This window comes from Monodelphis domestica, chromosome 4 (genome assembly GCF_027887165.1).
Source record: "Monodelphis domestica isolate mMonDom1 chromosome 4, mMonDom1.pri, whole genome shotgun sequence".
NCBI lineage: Eukaryota > Metazoa > Chordata > Mammalia > Didelphimorphia > Didelphidae > Monodelphis > Monodelphis domestica.
The window spans coordinates 147,197,129-147,220,001 of NC_077230.1; the positions used below are offsets into that span (position 1 = coordinate 147,197,129).

Below are 22,873 nucleotides of genomic sequence, written 5' to 3' on the forward strand. Positions count from 1 at the left end.
TACTATTAAAAATGCAATACACTTTTTATTTATTGTACTTTCTCTATGAGATCTGTATGAAAACTTTTAAAGAATAACTCAAACTCTTTTTGACAGGCATTTTAATTGGTTTTAACTTTTCAAGTTATAATCCCAAAGTCAGGCATCCTATTTATTACATCAGTTTAGGTTTCATAATGCTTTCTGTTCAGGATCAATACATTGGATTTTTTTAAATGTGTGACACTTGGATAAATGAAATAATAAATTCTGTATTGTATTAGGTTTTCTGGAAGGTAATCAGTTTTAATTGGAATGATAGTTGCCATGAATGCTGTGGTGCAAATCTCTTCCCTGGAGTTCATTGTCTTGTGAAAAATTTGCCACTAATTCTTCAAAATTGTAATATTTTCACAAAGGGTAATTAATATTACATCAAGATTCTAGAATTATCAGGAAGCCCAAAAATCACATAATGCTACTCCATGGACATGTTCTAAGCTAATTAATCATGGCTGTATCCTGAAGTAATTTGTCTGGCGTTGCCTCTCTCTAACCAATAAATGAAAGATACTCAAATAACACCACATGTTTGTCTTCTTTTTTCTAGCTAGAGTCACTTAATCATTTACAAGCATGAGAATCACCTAAGTAGCATCCCCCAAAAAAGGAAATCAATATAAATGGCCAAGAAGGACACTATTCACTTCCAAATATCTTAGATTAACACAAATTCATTAATATAAAGCCAAAACTCAATATCAGGAGAAATTTTGCATATATTTCCTGATTTGGACATACAATGGGGAAGATATTTGAAACTTCATGTTCATAATAGTCCTGGATATGCTGGATATGAAAAAAATTTTTTAATTTAAAATATTTTCCCATGGTTAAATGATTCATTATTCTTTATCCCATTCCCCCTAGCCCTTCCCTTCCCCCCTCCTGGAGCTGACAAGCAATTCCACTGGGCTACACTTGTATCTTTGTTCAAAACCTATTTCCATGTTATTCATATTTGCAGTAGAGAGATTATTTAACATTAAAACCCTGATCAGATCCATATCTAACTACGGGATCGATCATATGTTTTTCTTCTGCATTTTTGTTTCCACAGTTCTTTCTCTGGATATGGATAGCATTCTTTCTCATAATGATCTTTTAAATCATTATGAGATCTAGATAATGATCTCCTACATCATTGCATTGCTGCTGGTAGAAAAATCTGTTACATTCTATTTTACTACAGTGTATCCGTCTCTGTTTCTCAATGTTCTCTTGTTTCTGCTTCTTTAACTCTGCATCCATTCCTGGAGGTCTTTCCAGTTCACATGGAATTCCTCCAGTTCATCATTATTTTCAGCACAGTAGTGTTCTATCCCCATCAGATACCACAATTTATTCAGTCATTCGCCAATCATTTCATTTTCCAACTTTTTGTCACCACAAAGAGCTTGGCTATAAATATTTTTGTACAAGTCATTTTCAATAAGGAAAGTTGTTTTGGTCTATATGATGTGAATCTTAAGAACTACTCAGACTGTACCTTAGAAGATTTTATTAAGCTTTTCCCTTATTGAAACAATGGAGATACTTGGTCTAACAAGAATCAGGAATGTATTGGGAACTTTTAAAATTATTCCGCCCTACTCAGATAGTGTCTTAGGGGAAGAAAAAGTTGTAAGCTCCTGATTCAACAATGAAAGTCCTTAACTCATACCTTATAGTAAAGCTACAACCTTAAGATAGGTCTATTTTTAGATCTAATACAAAAAGGTGTTAAGTACCTGTAAAAATTAAATTAGTACCTAAAAAGGTCAAGTAACTTACAAAAGGCAAGCTTAACAAAGAGGTGTGATTTAATCAGAAGATATAAACTAACCAGAGAAGGTGAGAACCAAAAAAGATGAGAACTAAGAATGGGCAGTCCTAGAACAAAGCATCTACTGTGATTGGTAGACATGAAAATTTAGGGGAGGTGACATAAGAGAAAATTTCTTTAAAAGGATGGGTAAAAAGGAAGTTCAAGGGAGTTTGGATTTGAATTCTGAACTCAGTTCAGGAGATTCAGTGAAGGACTAAACCTTGCTTGGAAACAGTCTTAACAGTCTTCTGGTAAGTGATAAGACTGACTCCCTCTCCTTTAGGCTCAGGGAGGCCATTTTGGCTTAGGCCTTTAACTACTGCCAAAGCAGCAGTTTAAATTAAATCTCTCTCTCTCTCTCTCTCTCTCTCTCTCTCTCTCTCTCTCTCTCTCTCTCTCTCTCTCTCTCTCTCTCTCTCTCTCTCTCTCTCTCTCTCTCTCTCTCTCTCTTTCTCTCTCTCCTCTTCCCTTAATTCCTTCTCTCTTTATTAATTAAAATCTCCATAAATCCCCAGCTGACTTGGGTATTTTTCATATTTGGTAATTTCCCATCGTGACCACTGTGAACCTTAAAAATTCCCAGACCCTACTTCATAAGATTGGATTAAGACCATTCCCCATTTGGGCAGTGAACTCTACTTAGATCAGAAATGTGAAGTCCTATACTTCACCCATACTTAAGCCTGCTTTAGGGGAGAAAACTCCTTGCTGAACAATGAAAAGTACTTAAACCCATACTTAAGCCATGCCTATTTTTAGAACTAATTCAAAGGGGTGCTAAGTACCTATAAAGGTCAGGCAACTTGTGAACTTACAAGGAGCAAAGAGGTGGAAACTTACTCAGAGCTTTCCTGGTGTAAATTACTCAAAAGATTAGTCTACTCAGGTGTGAACTAAGAATGGTCTGTCCTTTAAACGTCTACTGTGATTGGTAGATATAAGAACTTAGGAGAGGTGACATAGGAGAAAATGCCCTTTAAAAGGAGACAAAAAGCTCTCTCTATAAACAGTCAGCTGGGAAAGGCTGCCTTGAAGGGTCTTTATTGAGACTCTCTCGGGGACATTTCAGATTGAGGATTGAGCTGGTGAAGTCAGCTGAGATGGAGCTGGCCTGGTGTCACTAGAATCCTTGCTTGGACAGATCTTGTGGTGAGTGATTAAGGACTGACTGATCTTTTCTCTTAGGGCTTAGGCCTGGATTGGCCAGGACTGGTCAGGGCCAGCTTATCCCTTTCTCATTATTTCCTTTTTCTCTCTTTCTCTCTTTCTTTAATTCCTCATTGTATTATTAATTAAATTCTCTATAAAACCCAGTTAACTTGGGTATATTCATAATTGGGAATATTTCCCTGGTGACCACCTTATATATTTGATTTAAAAACAAAACACTGTAGTGAAAACATATTTTCTGCAATCACAACTTACTCATCCACTCTTTATATGTCCATTTTAATTCTTACAGTTTATGGCTCCCACTCTTTTAACTGCTACACCACTTATTTAGATTTTAAGTCAAAACACTAAAAATTATCCTTTATAGTTATAGCATTTACAATGAGTCTCCATTTTCTTCACAGCTGAGAGTTGCCTAGAGCAACTGGAAGGTTGTCACTTTCTTCAGGTCATATAACCAGTCTGTATGAGAGACAAGATTAGAATTCAGGTCTTCCTGACTCAATGCTAGTGTAAAGATAATTTTAGCATTGTGACTTAAAATCTAAATTTAATTGGTAGCCAGGGAAAATCCCAGATAATAAAATATCCAAGTCAGCTGGAAATTTATGGCGATTTAATTGATATAGTGGAAAGAGATTAAGAAGAAGGAAGAAGGGAACGGAGTAGGATCTCTTTTTCCTGGCTAGTGCCAGAAAGAAGACCAGAGGCTCTAGAAAGTAAGGAGGAAGGAACCAGCCTGAACACCAAAAGGGCTCAGCCAAGATGTCTGAGCCTGAATCAGCTCAAGGGCAAACTCACCACCAAACCCAGACAAATAGCTGCCAACACGCCAAGATGTCAGAATGCTTAGCACACTGCCAGCTAGTCTCCTCTCTGGGGAAAGAGGGAGAGAGAGGAAGTGATGTGCCTTATATAGATGGTTTTACGTCACTTTCCCATGTCTCATTTGTACCAATGATGGCTTAGTTTGACTTAGGAAAGCCCAGGGGTCTGTCCCCTTTTTCTGAACATGCCTGTTGAAGGCCATTTCCTCAGATAATTAAATCTTTGAGTATGGTGCAGGCCTTCTGACGTTGTTAAACTGAGTAGTGTGGAAAAATGTGTAGTTCCCAAGACTTGATTCTGTTAAACCAATTATCTCCATTGTTACTAATCAGGAAATACCTAAATCAGATCTTCTAAAGCATGGCTTGTGTAGGGTGGAGTAGTTTTAAAATTCACACTAGCTCTCCACCCTCTATATTATGGTGCCTCTCCATTTAGTCATATTCAAAATTTCCTTCCTTATTCACTTTTTGCTTCTTCACATGTTATTGTGAACAAAGACTTAAAGGATAAAGTTTCAGAGTCCCAGAGAAGGGACGAGACAGGACAAAGTAGCCCAGCATGTTAGTGACTGAGCTATAACTAGAAGTCAGATTTTCTGGTACCCATTCTAAATATATTTACATTATTCCAAAATGAAATCCATTTTAAAATTCAAATTACTTATTTGAATATTTTATTTCCTAGGAAGTGATAGAAATTAAATAACAGGCTGCAAAAGGACAAATATCTATCACAACATGGATTAAATTCATGTTCCATGGAGTAGTTCTATGCCTCCTTTTCCCCTCAGCACAAGGATTAGTTTTTCCAAAAAGATGATAAAGTGGATTCAGACCCCTGGTTCCCTAATGTAATTTCCTGAACAACTAAGGAAATAAAGAAGTCCCAAGTTTACCAGGAGATCATCAAGCAAAGACTATATATTTTGTAGAAAGGATTTTTTTTTTTTTGGTATATGTAGGACTAGATGGCCACTTAGGTCTTTTCTCACTAAAATTCTGTGGTTCGATTACAACCAAGATAAAGGAAGAAAAATATTTGCTGTCTTTCTCAGCCATGAGGAAAGAAGTCCCCTTAGTCTATAATAAATTTGAAGGATTTTTTGTTGGGGTAGTAGGTTTTGTTGGGGTGGGAAAATGTAACAATTATGTAAGAAAGTATAGTTGGGCTTATGAGTATGTTTATGTGAGTGTTTGGTTTCTTATTCATTGCCATGTTTTCCACCTTAATGACCACATATTCTAAAATTCATAAGTAGTGATAAATATCTACATTTATACTGAATGAATTATGAGAAAATCATCATTTGATAAATTGCTTCCTAATTATACTATGCCATTATTTTCTCTTTTTTGAAAGCATAATATATAGTATAGATTAGAAATGAATTAAAATATGCTTAGCCAGTGAGCAGAATCCTTTTTGAGGTGTTAACATTCAATATTGGGAAAAGACTATCTGCATTAAGTATTTTCAAACTGTATGAAAATATTTAGTTACTAAAGAAAACTTCTGAAAGGCTCTTTACATTCTGGTAATGATTCTTTTCTTCAGGATTGTTAAAATTCTTTCTTAATAAAATTTTTAAATTGCATGTAGAAACAATTTTTAAGAATAGTTTTCTGCATTTTTGTCATTCAGATTCTATCCTTTTTTTCCTTTTCCCACTGCCCAAAGCAGTAACTGGTCTGGTACAGAGCATATCATAGTTTTCATGCATCAATTTTTCCATACTCTCTAGGTCAGTGATGGGCAAATTTTTGAGCTTGATGTGTCAAAATTTGCCAAAAAACTGAGCATAACTCAAGTGGTGTGTTACTTTGGGGAAAAAAAACTAATTTTACAGTATTTATAGTTTAAATAACAAAAATGTATATATGTAATATATAATTGCATTTAATAAACCAAAAGCTAATTATTTAACTTACCTGCTTAGTGATTTCTTTGTTCATCTGTCAGTCAGTTTCTTTTGTTGTTCTTGATACTATTTAACTTGTGTGGGGTGTCTTGAACTAAGATAAGTGAAGGGGAGGGAGAATTCCTTAACTAATCTGTCTATTAGTGACTTTTTGTTGCTGAATTTCATTGGCTAAACTTCAATTGAAGGTTGGTATTTTGTACAATTCAAGCCCAAGCAAGAGCTACTAACTTCATCTGTCAATCTGTTTCTTTTATTGGTTTTGATATTATTTAATGCTGTGAATAAGGTCTCACAAAACTATGTAGAGGGAAAAATTGTGAGTGAAGCCATTGCTATATTTTTCAGGGTGCTAAATGTGTCTGGTAAGGTTCCAGTCACTCCTCCATTGGACTTGGGCTGAAGCCCTGCCTAGTCTTCCACAGGCCCCACCCTGCCCCATCCCTCCCCAGCTGGCTGGCCCAGTGAGAGCAGCAGGTCCCGCCCTACAGGCTCCTTGTCCACACACTCCTCCTCCCTACCCCCTCGGGAGCCCCACATGCTCCAGCCACCTGGCACACATAGCCTGGTGCTCACTCCCCCACCCCCACCCCTGTGGCCAACACTGGGAGCATCCCTCCCCCTCCCTGAGCCAGGCTGTAGCATGACCACACCAGGGCTGTGGGGGCAAGCAGCTCCCTGGTGGCTCCTGGGTCCCAAGGCACATTGAGCCCACATAAGACCACTTGTCATTGAAAATGGCTACATGTTTCAGTACTGACACATGTGTCATAGGTTTGCCATCAAGGCTCTAGGTCATAACTGAAGACTCATATCACATTTACAATTTTAAAAAATGAAAGAAATAAAGTGAAGAATGGCATGCTTTCACCTGCAATCATATTCCAGCCATTCCTTTTTGGATGTGGATAGTGGGATTTTTTTTTATCATGACTCCTTTGTGATTATTTTAGAACCTTGTGTTGCTAATAATAGTTTAGTCTTTTACATTTGATCATAATACATTATTTCTGGTGCCATATAAACTGTTCTTCTGGTTCTGTTCATTTCACTTTTTGTCACTTCATTCAAGATTTTTTATATTAGCTTTTTCTAAATTTCTTGTGTTCATCATTTCTTATGGCACAATAATTTCCCATTACAACCATATGCTACAGTTTGTTCATTAATTCCTCAGTTGATGGACACTCCCTCAGTTTCTAATTCTTTGCCACTACAAAAAAGTGCTGCTATAAATATTTTTGCATGATTCAATCTTTTTCTCTCACTTGGTTTTGATATCTTTAGGATAAAGACCCAGTAGTGGTAATTCTCGGTCAAAGGATGTTCATACTTTTTTTGCCCTTTGAAAATGGTTCTATATTGATCTCTAGTATGGTTCTATCAGTTCACAATTCTACCAACAGTGTATTAATGTCACAATTTTCCCACATTTTCTCCAATATTTATCATTTACCTTTTTGGTCCCATTAGTCATCCTGATAGGAATGAAATGGCATCTCAGAGCTCTTTTAATTTGCATTTCTCTAATCAATAGTGATTTGGAGCATTTTCTTAAATGACTATAGTTAATTTTAATTTTTTTATTTGAGAACTTCCTGTTCATTTCCTTTGACTCCTTATCAATTGAAGAATGCTTTGTATTCTTATAAATTGGGTACAGTTATCTATATATTTGTGAAACAGGGCCTTTGTTAGAAACACTATAAAACTTTTCCCTCCAATTTGCTTTTTCCCTTCTAATGTTGGTTGAATTGATTTCATTTGTACAGAAATAAAAATTAAATTAGTGTAATCAAAATTATCCATTTCACTTTTTGTAATGTTCTCTGTCATGTTAGTCATAAATTCTTTCCTTATATGTGTTTTAACTTCTCCAGGTTTCCCTAATTTGTTTATGGTATCTCCCTTTACTTCTAGGTCAAATATCTCATTTGACTTTATCTTGGTGCATGATGTGAGATGTTGACCTATGCCTAATTTTACCATATTGTTTTCCAGTTTTCCCAACAGGTTTTTTGTCAAATACTATGTTCTTCCTACAATACCTTGTATCTTCAGGTTTATTGAACCCTAGGTTAATGTGGTCCTTAGGTTGTTAAAGATCTGAGTTTAAATACAAAGTTATCCCAATAACCTCATTTGGTCATTAAGGGAAACATTAATTAACATTCCTGCTCCTTTAAATTATTCTTTTTAAAAATTAAGTTGTTACATTTTAAGTACTGAGCTGTATCCCTCCCTCATTTCCCACCTTACACTAGATAAGGTAACCATTTGATACACACAATGAATGTAGGTGGATAACATTTTCCATGAAGAGATGTAAGCAGTTTTATTGGAAATCTTGATTCTCTTTCTTGTTTACTTTTTAATGATTCTCTTGAGTTGTATATTTGAAAGTCAAATTTTCCATTCAGCTCTGGTCTTTTGATCAAGAAATCCATGTTCTCTCCCTCCCTTCCACCTCTCCTTAATTTCAATGAATACCTATTTCCCCCCCCTAAAGGATTATACTCAGTTATACTGGGTGACTCTTGGTTGAAGTTCCTAACTACTTTGCCCTCTGAAAGATCAAATTATTGGCCCTATAGTCCTTTAATGTAGAAGCTGCTAAGTCTTTTGTTATCTTGACTGTGGCTCCATGACATTTGAATTGTTTTACTTTGTATGTTTTTGATATTTTCTCCTTGACCAGGAAGTTTTGAGAGTTATGCTTTTGTGATCTCTTTTAGAAGGTGAAACAATGGATTCTTTCAATTTCTATTTTACCCTCTGGTTCTTAAATATCTGTGCAGTTTTCCTTGATGATTTCTAAGCTCATTTTGTTTATCATAGTTTTGATAAAGCTTCCTCAGAGGGGAGAGAGAAGCTTTAAGGTAGGAAGATAGAGAAAGGATAGAAGTTTTAGATACCACGAGGGGGATGACGGAGTCGAAGTAGAGATATGAGGTGGCAGGAATGAGTCTTTATTAATTATCAATAAGCCACAACCAAGCTCTGATCTTTTACCAGTCCAGAGATCCAGATTCAATACCACACAGGTCAGAGAGATGATAGAGAAAGATTAAAGATGGAGCCTGGCCCAAGGCCAGGCTCCAGCAGAATAGCCATCAGTGCAAGCTGGAAGGGAGCAAGAGCAGAAGAGAGAAAGGTGGAGCTGGCTGGGCCCTATTTAATCTCTTTGATTTGCAAATATACACAGTACATAGGGATGATCATCATTGGTTAATGACAAGGTATAGGTGTGGTTTCTCTTAACCAGGTGAGCACAAAGAAACCTGTGTTCCCGCCTAACCTGGGGGAAACAGGGGTCAAGGATCAGAGGCTTTCCCAGCCACGTGCAATACTGAGCATGCTCTCTTCTAAGGCAATCTGTACATACCAACTGCTCCCCTTGCCCATAGCTAGGGGTGGACTGCTACATTTTAAGTAGTCCAATAATTCTTAAATTATCTCTCTTGCATTTATTTTCCAGGTGAGCTATTTTTCCCATGAGATAATTCACATTTTCTGCTATTTTTTTCATTCTTTTCCCTTTATTTGATTGTTTCTTGATATCTCATGAAGTTATTAGCTTCCACTTGCCCATTTCTAATTTTTAAGGCATGATTTTATTGGGTGAGTTTTTGTACCTCCTTTTCTATTTGGCTAATTCTCTTTTGTAAAGAGTTCTTTTCCTCAGTAAATATGTATACCTCTTTTGCCAAAAGGTCAATTCTGTCTTTGAAAAGTTTTTCTCTTCAGTGAATTTTTGTATATCTTTTACAATTTGGACCATTCTGATATTTAAGGAGTTATCTTTGTATTTTTTGCCTTTTTTATCATTTTTTTTATTTTAAGATATTAATTTCTTCAGTATTTTTTGTCCTTCCTTTACCAAGCTGTTGATTCTTTAGTCATGCTTTTCCTGTTTCACTCTTATTTTTTTCTAATTTTTCTTCTACCTTTCTTATTTGATTTTTAAAATCCTTCTTGGGCTCCTTAATTCATTTTGGCCTTGACAGTAATAAAGATTTCTCTTGGAGGTTTTGGATACAGTGTTGGCTGTGTTTTCTTCTTCTGAGTTTGAGTCTATCCTAATACCAATATAACTTTCTCTGTTGAGTTTTTTGTTTGTTTGTTTGTTTGTTTGCTCATTTTCCTGCCTTTTTTTTTTCATTTTGTTTAACAAACTATTAAATTTGGCTCCTGTAACTATGGGTAAGGGAAGACTATACCATGCTTCAGGCTCTTTGTGAAGCTGCCTTCAGAGGTGGAACTGGGCATCTGTCTGCTTTCAGTTGTTCCATGGTGGTAATATGTAAGGAGATGTGTGTTTAATATGCTTCTGGCCTTTGCTCTGGTCAGTGAGTAACCCCAAGTACTTTTATACCCCTTCAAACTATGACTAGGGTTCCTTGCTCCCTTGTGGTTGCAAGTGCTGGTACATGCTAGTGCTTCTACTTGCCTTGTGACTGCTCCCCAGTTCTTGTTCTATGTATGGGCAATGTAATAAGAGTCTTGTACACTGAGATAGCAAAGGACCTCTCTAATCTCTGAGCAATTCTCTGACCCATCCCCCCCCTTAATATCTGTGACTGAGAGTTCTGGAAAATTGCTGTTACTTCAGATGTGCCTAAAGTCTGTTGTCTACTTCCATTCTGATGGGCTGGCTCCCTTGTGCTGGATTTCCAAGTAGTTTTTGGCTAAAAAATAACTTTACCTTATTTGTGTGTGTGGGTGTGTCATGGTGTTCCAAAATTCCTTTTGATACATTATATCACTGCTCTTGGGAGGTCAATTTGGTAGAAATCAGATGGGTCCATGTACCTTCACTTCCATCTTGGCTCCACACCTCTATTATTCTTCATAAAAATGTATTTTTATTTACTTTTCCTTGTTAATGCTCCCCTTAACTAATAGAGCATAAAATTTCTGTAGTGGAGATAGCTCATTTCTGTCTTTGTAATCTTAATCTTTAACCTAGTATCATATACAGAGTAAATATTTCACAAATGCTTATTGAATTGAAATGAATTATTGATTTGATAGAAAAATAATCCTGATATTATTTATTCTCCCACATTTGTTAATTACCTAGCTTGTTTCTAATTCCTACTTGATAAATGATGATTTAAAGGAAATTAATGTAAATTATCCACCTTACATGGTTGATCTTTGGTAGTATGATAAAAGTTTCATTTAGAATTATTTACTAAATGACGTCATTGACTCACACTTCATGCATGATATTTATGTGATTCTTTTTCTGATATTTTGATTCTTACATGTCAATACAATTTTAATAATTATTTTCTGACATTTTAAAATCCATTTTCTTTTTTCTTTTATAGCACCCCCAAAAGATAAGTAATGTGGATATAGATTATTTATTTATTATGCTATAGTACATATTTCTGTGTTCATCATGTTGTAAAAAAAAGACACATATCACTTACAATAGAGAAAAACATTGTTGATGAAATAAAGTGAATAGTGGTATGCTTCAATATGCATTCAGATTCAGTCAATTCCTTCTATGTGTGATTTTTAGAATTTCTCTATCTTGCTTAATCTAGCACCGAGGAATGTACATACCCACACTACACTGGCATGTGTTAGCAAGTGACAAATCAGAAACAACTGACTGTCCCCTGGGCTGTCCTAAGCTAAGCTTGAGCTACCATTGGCACATGTAAGATGCAGGAAGTGATGTAGAGAACAGCCTTTGTAGTTCTCATCACTTCCTGTGAGGAGGCTGGGCACCAGTTCCATCCTGGAACTTGAGCTTGGAGGAGCTCCCTCACACAGCTTCCTTGAGACTGCCATGTGGTAAGTGATAAGATTGACTCCCTTTTCCCTTGATTCTCAGGGGAGGCTTCGTTGGCCAAGGCCTTGAACTCCTTCCTGGCTCAGTATGAGCCAGAGCAGTTTAAAATAACTCTTCTCTCTCTCTCTTTCTCTCTCTCTCTCTCTCTCTCTCTCTCTCTCTCTCTCTCTCTCTCTCTCTCTCTTTCTCTCTCTCTCTCTCTCTCTCTCACTTTCTTAATTTCTTCCTCCTATTGTAATTAAATCACCATAAAATTCCATTCTGACTTGAGTGCTTCATTTGGGATTTAACAAATTAAATCCCTGGTGACCAATAATTTTTACATTCAGTTTCAACCTTAAATTTAACCTTTATATATGAAAATTGACAGACTTTTCCCACATGAGTTCTTTAGAATTTTTCTGGATCCTTGAATTACTTGATAATAGTTAATTGATTCACAGTTGATCATCACATATTATTGCTTTCACTTTGTAAAAAACATTCTCCTAGTTCTGGTCACTTCACTCTGCATGACTTTATGTAAGTCTTATTTTTTTTGTGAAGGTCTTGTTTATCATTTCTTATGGAACAATAGTATTCCATTACAATCATATACTGTAAATTGTTCAGCCATTCCCCAATTGATGGACAACCCTTCCATTTCCAGTTCTATGCCACAACATAAGTATGTGCTCTAAAGTTCTCCTAATTGCCTCCTAAAACTGAAAAGTTGCTAGCTCACAAAAGGCAGTTTTCAAATACAATTATTTCATTTAATTTTCCCTTTGTTGAAAATGGGTACCTTATGTAGGAACTAATAAGCTGATTAATTAATTATTATAATTATAAGAATAAAATAGCAAGCAGAGAGTTTTCTTTCAAAAGGCAGTAATACATGAGTTTAAGTTGAAAGTTAATTGAAGTCTATGAGCTCTTTAAAAAAAATTTCTATAGGTGCCTATATATGTTGGATAGATGAATAACTACAGTCAGTGTTTGCTCAGAACTAGAATCATTGGCTACTCAATTAGTAAATAATTATAACTGATTTCCTATATCATTTTAAATATATTTGCTAATTTTATCCTTAATTCTGAAAGTCAGTCAACAAGCATTTATTAAGTACACTGTGTGCCGGATACTATTCTCAGTGCTGGGGATAGAAAAAATAATCCCTATTCTCAAGGAATTTACATTCTAACAAGAAAGCCAACATAAGTACAAGATATATGTATTTACATATTTATCTATCCGTCTGTCTGTGATAGATAGATATGTTTGCATTGGTGGAATATGAGCTGAGAATTAAAGGAAAACAGGAATCAGAAGTGGGAAAGGGGAACATAATAGGTGTGGGCTGGAATGCTATATGCCTATAACAGCAAGTAGATTAGTATTTTCTACTCATAGGGCCATGATGGTGAACCTATGGCACACATTCTAGAGATGGCACACAGAAATCTTCTTGTGTGAATGTGGGGCCTTCCCTTGTAGAATTGCTCCCTTCCCCCTCCCCATCAAACTTCCCCACCCCTCTTTGCTTTGCTCCTCTGAGCAAAGTGTTCAGGTCATGTCCCTCCCTTTTTCCCACCCCTGTCTGGGACTAGGAGTTGCAGGGGGACTTAAGGGGAGGTTCTCTCCCAACACTGGGCTGACCCCACCCCTAAAATATCTCCATTTTCTTCCTTACCTGCCAACCACCAGTCTGGGGGTGACTCCACCCCAAAGGCTAACTGCTCTCCCTCTGCCATCTGGTACTACCCCTACATGGGTTGCAGCCCTATAGGTAGATAGGGCTGGATGCAGGGGCAGGTACTGAGGCCACAAGAGGGTGCTACCCTAGGTATGAGCTGGTTTGAAACTGGCTCTGCTCTCAAAGTGGGGGGCACAGGGTCTCTATGATGTCTACTCCCTAGCCTTGCCTCATCTTCTTGGCCCATTGAATCCCAGCAGCAGCCCCTTTGCTTGGCCAGTACCCCAAGGTGGCTGGATGCAGAACCAGGTCCCCATGGCTGCAGGAGGCACCTTCCCCAGGCTCATGCTGACTGGGAGCCCACCCCCCACCCTTCAACACAAGGGGGAGTTGGGCACTGTACACAGTGGGGGGAGGGCAGAGGCATGCTGTGTAGGGCCCTGTACAGCAGGGCATGGCACAAGGTTCCTAAAAGGTTTGCCATCACTCTCATAGGGTAATGTGGAGGGTAATATTGGAAAGGTAGGAAGGAGATGGTTTACAAAGGAGTTTAAATAAAAAAAAAATAGAGGATTTTATATTATGTAATGAGACTTCTGCACATGGCCAGGTAGGTGATGACAGGGATGTGCTTCTGGGAGAAGACATATTATGAGGGTGAGAAAAGCTTCTTTTCATTGTCTGAGAAACCACAACAGGCTGCATCTTTAAAACTACCAGATTGGAATAATCATGTTTTTGCTAGCAATATCCTGGGCATAATGATCTGTTCTCCTGAAGCTTAAATCATGTACTAAACTGGGTGTGGATAAGAACTACTTTCCCCTCTCCTTTTTATAGACTCTGTGGACCCAAGAATTGGACTTGGAGTTTTGGTCTGTTTTGTTGCTTCTTTTCAGTTCTAGGTATAGGCAGTAGAATTCCCTGATCTGAGATTTTAAGCCCAGACCATCTTAGAAGCAATATTCCAAAGCAGCTGTTGTTGCCAGTCTACTAGTAAAGTCCTAAAAAGTCAGAGGACTGTCATTTGAGCCGAGGAAGATTTTCAATTTTGAACTTGGTGGGACCATGATTTGTAGGAACTAAGTTGATCTGAGAACCTAATCTTCCTTCCCTCCACAGAAAATGGTGGAGTAGAAGAGATATACCTCATCCTCAGATATTGGGAGGAGGGGTATTTATATATTTTTTTTCTCTTCTTTTGGGGGAAATATTACTTTATAAATCAAATCTGATTGTTAAGTGGCTAAATAGAAATGGACTACAAGAGACCCCTAAATTACAAAAATAATTAGTGTTGAGTCAATGGTGGGGACAATAAATGTCCCCCCAAAACCCTATTTTGAGGAATCTAGAGAATTTTGGGGAGACAAGTGAGGTAGAAGATCCTTGGCCTCTAGGCAGTAAAGGTCAGAGAAATCACTGTTACTTATATATTCTGTAGGTCATAGGCTCTAGTTTGTTGAGTAAAAGGGGAAGGAGTGCCTTAGGAAATCAGTTTGGCAGTTTAGTGGAAGACAGATTATAGAGAGGAAAGAAAGCAAGAAGAACTAGAAGATAATTTCAATAGTTCTGGTCAGAGTTGTTGTGGAAATATACCAGGGTGACTTCTTTAAGGGCAAAGAAGGCAGAATATACCAGAGCTATTGGGAGAGTAGAAAAATATGTGGCAACAGACTGAACATGCAGAGTGGGTGCAAGAGAGGATTCGAGGATATCACTGAAGTTGTGAGTCTGGGATTTTTTCTCGTTTTAGATGGGGAAACTATCTTAAAGACATTTTGTTACTAGCCATAGTCCCACAGCAACTGAGTACCAGAAGTAACATGTGAACTTAGGTTTTTAGTTCTAAATCTAGTTTTCTTTCTACCACACTAAATTGGATATTTGGACTGCAATGATGAGAATTAGATTTATTTTGTGTCACATGTTATATTAAAAATTCATAAGTTCATAATTTTCATATTATGAAAATTTGAAAAATCAATGATTTCTTAGATCTAGGTAAAACAATTATAGCTCCTCTGGAAAGAAGGAAAAGAAAGAAGAAAGAAAGGGGGGAGGAAGAAAAAGGAAGGGAAAGAAGGAAGGAAGGAAGGAGAGAGGGAGAGAGGCATAGAAGAAAGGAAAGAAAGAAGTAGTTAAGTAGCTAGGCACTCTTAGGGAGAGACAAGAGACTTGTGTCAGGTTGTGAGATGTTAGGCCACAACTACCACCTTTCCCTTAGTCATAGTTGGAAATCGCCTTAAAATGGGAAAAAAAGAAAGTTAGGAAAGGAAAGGAAAGAAAGAAGAAAGGGAAAAGAGAAGGAAGAGAGAGGGGAAATTTTGTTTCTTATTCTATTTTGTCACCAATGCAGCCTAAAGGACTTTTGTAATATGCTTCATTCTTTACTGTCAGCCATTCTTGTTATTTCTCCATTTAAATTATTACTTTAAATTTCTCTTGATTTCCACTGTCATCAACCTGGTCCAAACTCTCAAACTTCACAATTGAGTTAATTAAAGTTTTTGAAGGACTCTTGATTGTAGTTAATCCCCTATGCAAGCTATCCCTAGTCTATTGTTTGATTAATTTTCCTTAAGCATAATGTGTCTAATATCCTTTTGATAAAAAATGTTATTTGTTATTTAGTTATTCATTATTTAATTAGTTATTCTCTATTTCCTTGTCTTCATATTATTTCAAAATTTAAAATTCGTATGATCAATTCTAAAACAATTCCTTTTGAGGGGATAAACTCAACCTTCTTTGATTCTCTTTTTCTGTCAAAGCCACCAGTTTCCTTTTAGTTACTTGCATTTATTTTTAAATTAATCTTCAACTCTTCATCTTCCTTCACCACTTCTATAACGAATAAATCAAAAAATTTTATTGATTCTACCTCCACACTATCTCTTATATCTGTCTACCATTTTTTCCCCTTTATACACCTTCCAATATCTCATCTCCATACCTTTGCACAGTGAATTCATTGAATTTCTTAAGTGCTGTCCCTCCTAATTTTACTTCATGGAATCTCTAATTAATTTCAAGGCTCAGCTAATGGACCACCTCCATACAAGGACTGTCTGATCCCCACTCCATTCCTCAGCTAGTAATGTTCTCCTCAACCCTACCCTGCCATTACTTTCCATTTGTATACATTTACTGTGTATACATTTAATATATTTGCCCATATTTTAGAGCAGGGGTCCCCAAACTATGGCCTGCGGGTCACATGCGGCCCCCTGAGGCCATGTATCTGTCCCCCACTGCACTTCCGGAAGGGTCAGCTCTTTCATTGATGGTCAGTGAGAGGAGTACTGTATGTGGCAGCCCACAAAGCATGGTGTTGCTCACATACAGTGCTACTTCCGGTGACATAATCCTTTGTGTGGTGCCTTAGAATGAGGCACAGCACAAAGGATTATGTGGCTGCACAATGGAAGATGTCAGCATGGTGAGCAGTGATCTGGGGGAGGGGATTCTGCACTGTGTATAATGCTGTCCAGTTAGGGTTAGGGTTAAGTTTTTATAGTCTGGCCCTCAAATGGTCTAAGGGACAGTGAACTGGCCCTCTGTGTAAAATGTTTGGTGACCCCTGTTTAGAGAATCAAGTAACATCCATTTGTACCAACTTCTTTGGTGATATTGATGTATAATTACATTTTATCAGGAAAAAATAACTTGAACATATATTGGTAAATATAAAATAAATATGGGGTGTTCATATTATTAATCTGGAGGGGTGCCATATATATATGTATATATATACATATATTATATATATATAGTTATGGGGATTGAAAAAGGCGTTCTGTAGAAGGTGAGGCTTGAGCTAAGTCTTAATGGAAACTAAAGATTTAGAAAAGTAAAAACTAAGCTATTTTGGTAGATTCAGTATCTGCTTAAATATAGGGATTTAGGGTCCAAGAAAAATCCAGAATCACATTGAATTTTTAACTCTTGGAAACTACTTCTATCCATATCATAATTGAGCAATTTTTAGTAATAATAAGATCTAAGGGTGATCACCTCTGTCTCTGTTTTATGTAATGTCATGTTCAAGATAGTGGGATTTAAGAAAGTTGGTGAAAAAGACATAACTATATTAGAATGGTGATCAACATAAAATATGGTAAGGCTATTCATTCCATCTATTTACTCACTCTAGTTCTAACCAACCTAAACTATCTGTAATTTTCTAATATGCCATCTTCTACTTCTGCCATAAATGAGTACTAGGCATATTCTATTCTATTCCATTTAGTTCATTCAATGCAACAAGTATATTCTTAGGTGCCTACTATGTGCCAGGCATATACTAGGTGATGGGGATATAAAGACAAAAAACAAAGTAGTTCCTATCCTCAATAATTTTTTTTCCATGGGAGAAAAAGAGTATGAGAAGAATAAGTAACATGAATACAATTAAAGGTACAAAATAAATGCATAGAAACCTTGGTGTTAATGGCTAGGTCTCTTGTAATGGGCAATACTTGTAGCAAAGCCTGAAAAGCTCTAAAAACAGAGGTGAGGAGAGAGGAAATCCCAGTTATTGGGGTGTGCAGATCACAGTATAGAATTTTGGGTTAGTTGTGAAGAGATTCTGAGAGAATAGTTTGTAAACCAATTGGAATGAATTGTAGAATGAATAAAGCAGGAAGAGAGGGAAGAAAGGAGTGAAGGAGGAAAGAAACAAAGATTTATTAAGCACCTACTATGACCCAGACACTGTGCTAAATAATCTACAAAGCTTAGGATCAACATGCAATGAGCCTAAAAAGAAAACTTGGATTCATATTGTGAAGAGTTTTAAATGGCTAACGCAGAATTTGTATCTTATCTGAGGAAATAGGGAGCCACTGAATCTGACTTCTCAATTTTATAATATTATATTCCATGGAGGCTACTTGTTCATGATTGTTCTGTCACTAGGAAGAAAGCAAATCATTTTCTCTCACAGAGAGGTGCTAAATGAAACACCCTAAAAGAGGTGCAGAAGAATTTGAAGGATTAAAAATAGGTTCAGTCTGTGAGCATCTTCTTCCTTCTGCTTATTTTTTCTTGAATTGTGCTTAGCATTATTTGGCTATCAATTTTTCTATGGAGTAATAGGGAAATCAGAAATATATTCTACATAAATAAAGGGGAAAGTGTTAAAAAAAAACAAAAACCAGGAAGTGAAAATGTGACTTAGGCATAGTATCATAAGCTTGTTTGTTTGTGAGATGTTGAGGCTTTGTAATTCAGAAAGCGTATTGTGATGTATTAATTAACTGAAACAGGAAGGCATTGTGCCCAAACAGTGCATACATTGCTAGGGTGCAGTTTGCTACAAGGGGCTAAGTAGGGGATTGTGTTGTAAAACCACAATGAAAGAAAGGACTGGGGCAGAAAACAGCTTTCTGAAAATTGCACCTTTTGATGTGTTGGTGACATGAAATTGATGGAGTTAGGTAGAATAATGGCTTTAAATATTAATCTTCCTTCTCTAGAGACTTGCAGTATCTTGAGATGCTCATTAGGTCTCAAATGGAAAAGAATTTCTTCGTGCCCATTTATTCACTCTCACAAAACCACTAACCATTCTTGATACATATTAATCTGTTTGGGAGTTTTCCAAAACTACTAAAATAGGGGAAGTTGTTGGTCAGAATTTGTTGCCTGGGCTGTAGGAGAATGGACCCTGTGAGCTTTAGTATTAGGGAAAGGCTATAGGAACCATGTTCTGACAGCTCAAACTGCATTTTATGTCATTTCAAAAGCAAGGCTTTGAGCTTCCAACAACCAACCTCCTCCTTACTACCTTGCAGCCAAAAGCTTTCTTTCAGTATGGCTATGATTCCAGGTTCCTGGGGTGTTTCTGATGTCATGGCTTTGAGAGGAATGGTACCACGAATCTCTTAATGCAGAGACATAAAAGGGAAACATTTTCCACTTGTGTGCATATATTAGTAGTAGCCAAAATCTTTCAGAACAACACCACAGCAAATTTGTATTTGTTTACTTTTAATGCCTTCCCAGGGAATTAGATTTTTCTTTGTATTTTGCAACATTAGCAAGAAAGATATATATTTCCACATGACTTTTCTGGGTGTAATAAAGATCATACAGTGGCTAAGTGAACTAGCATACCTTCAAAACGACAATAAATTCTAATGAATGATTTCTAGGTTTATTTCTACTTTAGTTATAGATAAGAATGGAAATTGTGGGATATACTGTGGGAAGATGGTGGAATAGAACAGGAAGCTTTCTTGCCATCCTAATACTCCCCCACCCCCCAGAAAAACAAATAAAAAATTATTCCAGAGAATCAAAGCTAAAATCAGAAAAAAAAAAAAAACAGACAGAAATTGGAGTGAAATTGAACAGTTTGTAAAGACTAGGTAGGAAAGATTCTGACCTCCTTGTTCACAGTCCTACCACTTTAGGCCTTGGGAGCAGGAATGGAGCAAACAAAGTGGAATCAATAAGGTTACCCTTTAGGGGCAGGATTGGCAACCTCATCATGTTTGCCTCTATTCCTTGGGATACCACTGGAATCTGCAGGTGGAAGGTCCTAGCTAAGTCTACTGTGGCCTAGGTTCTGGAGAATTCCTGCTAACCTACAGCTATGGATTGTAGGAGTAGACACCATGGAGTCTGTCTGTAAGTACCAGGCCCTGAGTATAGAAGCGGAGGCCTAACTGGTACCAAAAGGGACTTTAGAGACCCAAGGAACATGGACGAGACAGCTTGTCTGTCCTGGCCTGCCACAAGAGATGAGGAGGAAGAAAGGAGCATGCACTGGTAAGTGTGGTTACTAAGGTAATAAGGCTCCATCAGCTATATTCCCAGAAGAGTGGAGTACCTGGTTGCTATAACAGGGGAGGCAGACTGACTGCTTGTAGTAATAGTGGCAGAACTGCACTTGGGCTTTGGTTGGAATATCTGAGGTCAATCATGTACTGGAGCTTGAGGATGGGACCCAGGATTATATCAGATGCTAAACTATCAAAACTAGAAAAAACCAAGTAGGACCAATATTAAAAGAAACACATGAAAAATTCCTGAAATAGCAATACTGAGAACATATTAAAACAACCAATAATTAAATCTATTAGCCTAGCCACTAAGAATTCTAAAATTAATTAAATATATAAATAAAAACAAGCAAGCAAAAGAGTAAGAACCCAATTTTTATTGCTTTTACAAGAACAGAGATGATCTCAGTTCGAACTCAGAGGATGGTGAAATAAAAATACCTACTTCAGAAACAGTAAAGATATATAATAAATGAGTCACTTACTCATAAAATGCATTAGAAGGAGCTTTAGAAAAGAGTTCAAAAACCAAATGAGAGAATGAGGGAAAAAAATTAGAAGAAACAGTAAGAGGAATACAAGAAAATTATGAAAGAAAGATTACCCAAATGGAAAAAGAGATATAGAAACTCACAGAAGAAAATGATGCATTAAGAATTAGAATTGGAGAAGGAGAAGCTAATGATTTCCTAAGACCACAAATAAAAAATAAAACAAAATCAAAAGCATGAAATGAGAGAATATGAAGCATTTTATCTCAAAAACAATTGACCTGGAAAATAGATCAAGGAAGGAAAATATAAGAATATATGGACTCCTAGGAAGTCATGATGAAGAAAAAACTGTTTAGACCCAATATTCCCACAAATCATCAAAAAACACTACCTAGAAATTCTAGAATCAGAGGGTAAAATACAAATAGAAATAATCTACTTATCATCACCTCAAAGGGACCCAAAGATGAAAATGAAAATCATTGCTAAGTTCTGTAGCTCCCAGTTTAAGCAGAAAATACAACAAAGAACAAGAAATAAAACTTTAAATACTGTGGATCTACAATAAGAATAAAAATTGACCCAAGAGCCACAACATTAAAATGACTTAAGACATGGAATACAGAGCTAAAGAACTGGACTTACAATTAAGAATAATATATCTAGTCAAGATGAGCATAATTATAAAAAGTAAAAAATGGACATTCAACTAAATAAAGGAATTTTGACAAGTCCTGGAGAAAAACCTAGAATTTGGCAGAAAATTTGATCTATAAAAAACATACAAAAGAATAGAAAGATTAATAATAAGATTAATCAAATTGTTTGATGTCATCTATGTACTTTGGGGAGGGCATTATTGCTGGTGATTTTGAGGGGGCGTATATGGAGGGAAGACTTGAGGTTGAGGTGAATGTAATAGAATGAGTGAAATGATAGTGTAATAGATAAGGATGTAGAGTAGGATGGAATGGCTATCTGACAAGAAGGAGGAATGAGTTGAGGAACTGCCATGTAGAAGGGTAAAAGGGTGTGGAGGCCTACTAGTACTAAGATGATTACTCTCATCACACCTGGGATAAAAGGAGAACAGCATACATAATTAGAAAAGTAAAAAAAAAAACATTTCTTAATGTATAGAGAAGTAGGAGAGAAGGGAGATGGGATAAAGGAATGACTTGGGAAGGGAGTTGGGATAAGGTGAGAGGATAAGGAGGATTCTTATGACAAGATAAGGGAGATATTTTTAGAATTGAACTCATATCAAAAAATAGGAGAGCATGGTTATGGGAACAAGGAAGGGAATTTTGAAGAGATAAGTAGGATAAGAATTAAAAAGTAAGGGGGAAGGGATAAGGGAGGGACCTTTGGGAAGGCGGGCCATTTTAGAACTAGGAGGGGAAAGGGAGAGGAAAAAGGATTTGAGAGAAGAGGTATGAATTGGAGAGGTATTGGTCAAAGGAAATTAGACAGCTGAGGAGGAATATTGCAGAAAGAAAGGGAGAGAGGGACAAACTGAGGAGGAACAGAAGAAGGAAATGCACAGTTAATAACTATGACATTGAATGCAATGGGATGAATTCATACACGAGAAGAAAATAGATGGCAAAAAGGATAAAAAAAACAGGATCTGAAAATGTATTATTTACAAGAAATACTGACAATGAGAAATACATATAGAGTAAAGGTGAGGGATTTGGATCGAAATATAGTATGCCTCAGCTGATATCTAGAAGGCAGGGGCAGTAGTCGTGATCTCTAACAGAAGTGGGGCAAAAATGGACATAACTGGAAGGGATAAACAGGGTTACCTGTTACTTTGGGTGAGGTGGTTACTATAAATAATTAAGCATTATCAACACTGAACCTGTATGAACCAAGTGTTATAGCATTCCGATCTTAAAAGTAAAAACTCAATAATAATTAGATGGATATAGATAAAATAATAATAGTGGTGGACTTTTTCTCCATTCAGAACTTGATAAACCTAACAAAAATGTAAATAAGAAACAAGTTAAGGATATGAACAGAACCTTAGATGAGTTAAATAGGTTAGGTAACTTGAAAGACTACACACACCTCTGTTAGGTAGTAGGTCTAAGTCTGAGCATACACATAATCCAAATATAGTTTTTGCTGGGACAACAATGGATTAGCGAGCATAACTATTCTGCAAAAGTTTTACTTTAACACTCATATTATGGAGGTAATCCTACAATCCTAAAAGGTTCTGGTATTGGAATGAAAGTTGCACTGGGTATGACCAAGCTGGAAAGACTTGCTTTTGGAAAGAGGATTGTCCTGGCAACAGATTGAACCTGCTATCTAAGGAT

At 36.7% G+C, this 22,873-nt stretch overlaps 1 long non-coding RNA gene across 3 annotated transcripts in view; it reads right to left on the reverse strand.

Annotated features, from left to right (window-relative positions):
* Positions 1–22,873, reverse strand: part of LOC130453693 (uncharacterized) — an 85,719-nt gene that overhangs the window by 26,776 nt on the left and 36,070 nt on the right. The window lies entirely within an intron of this gene.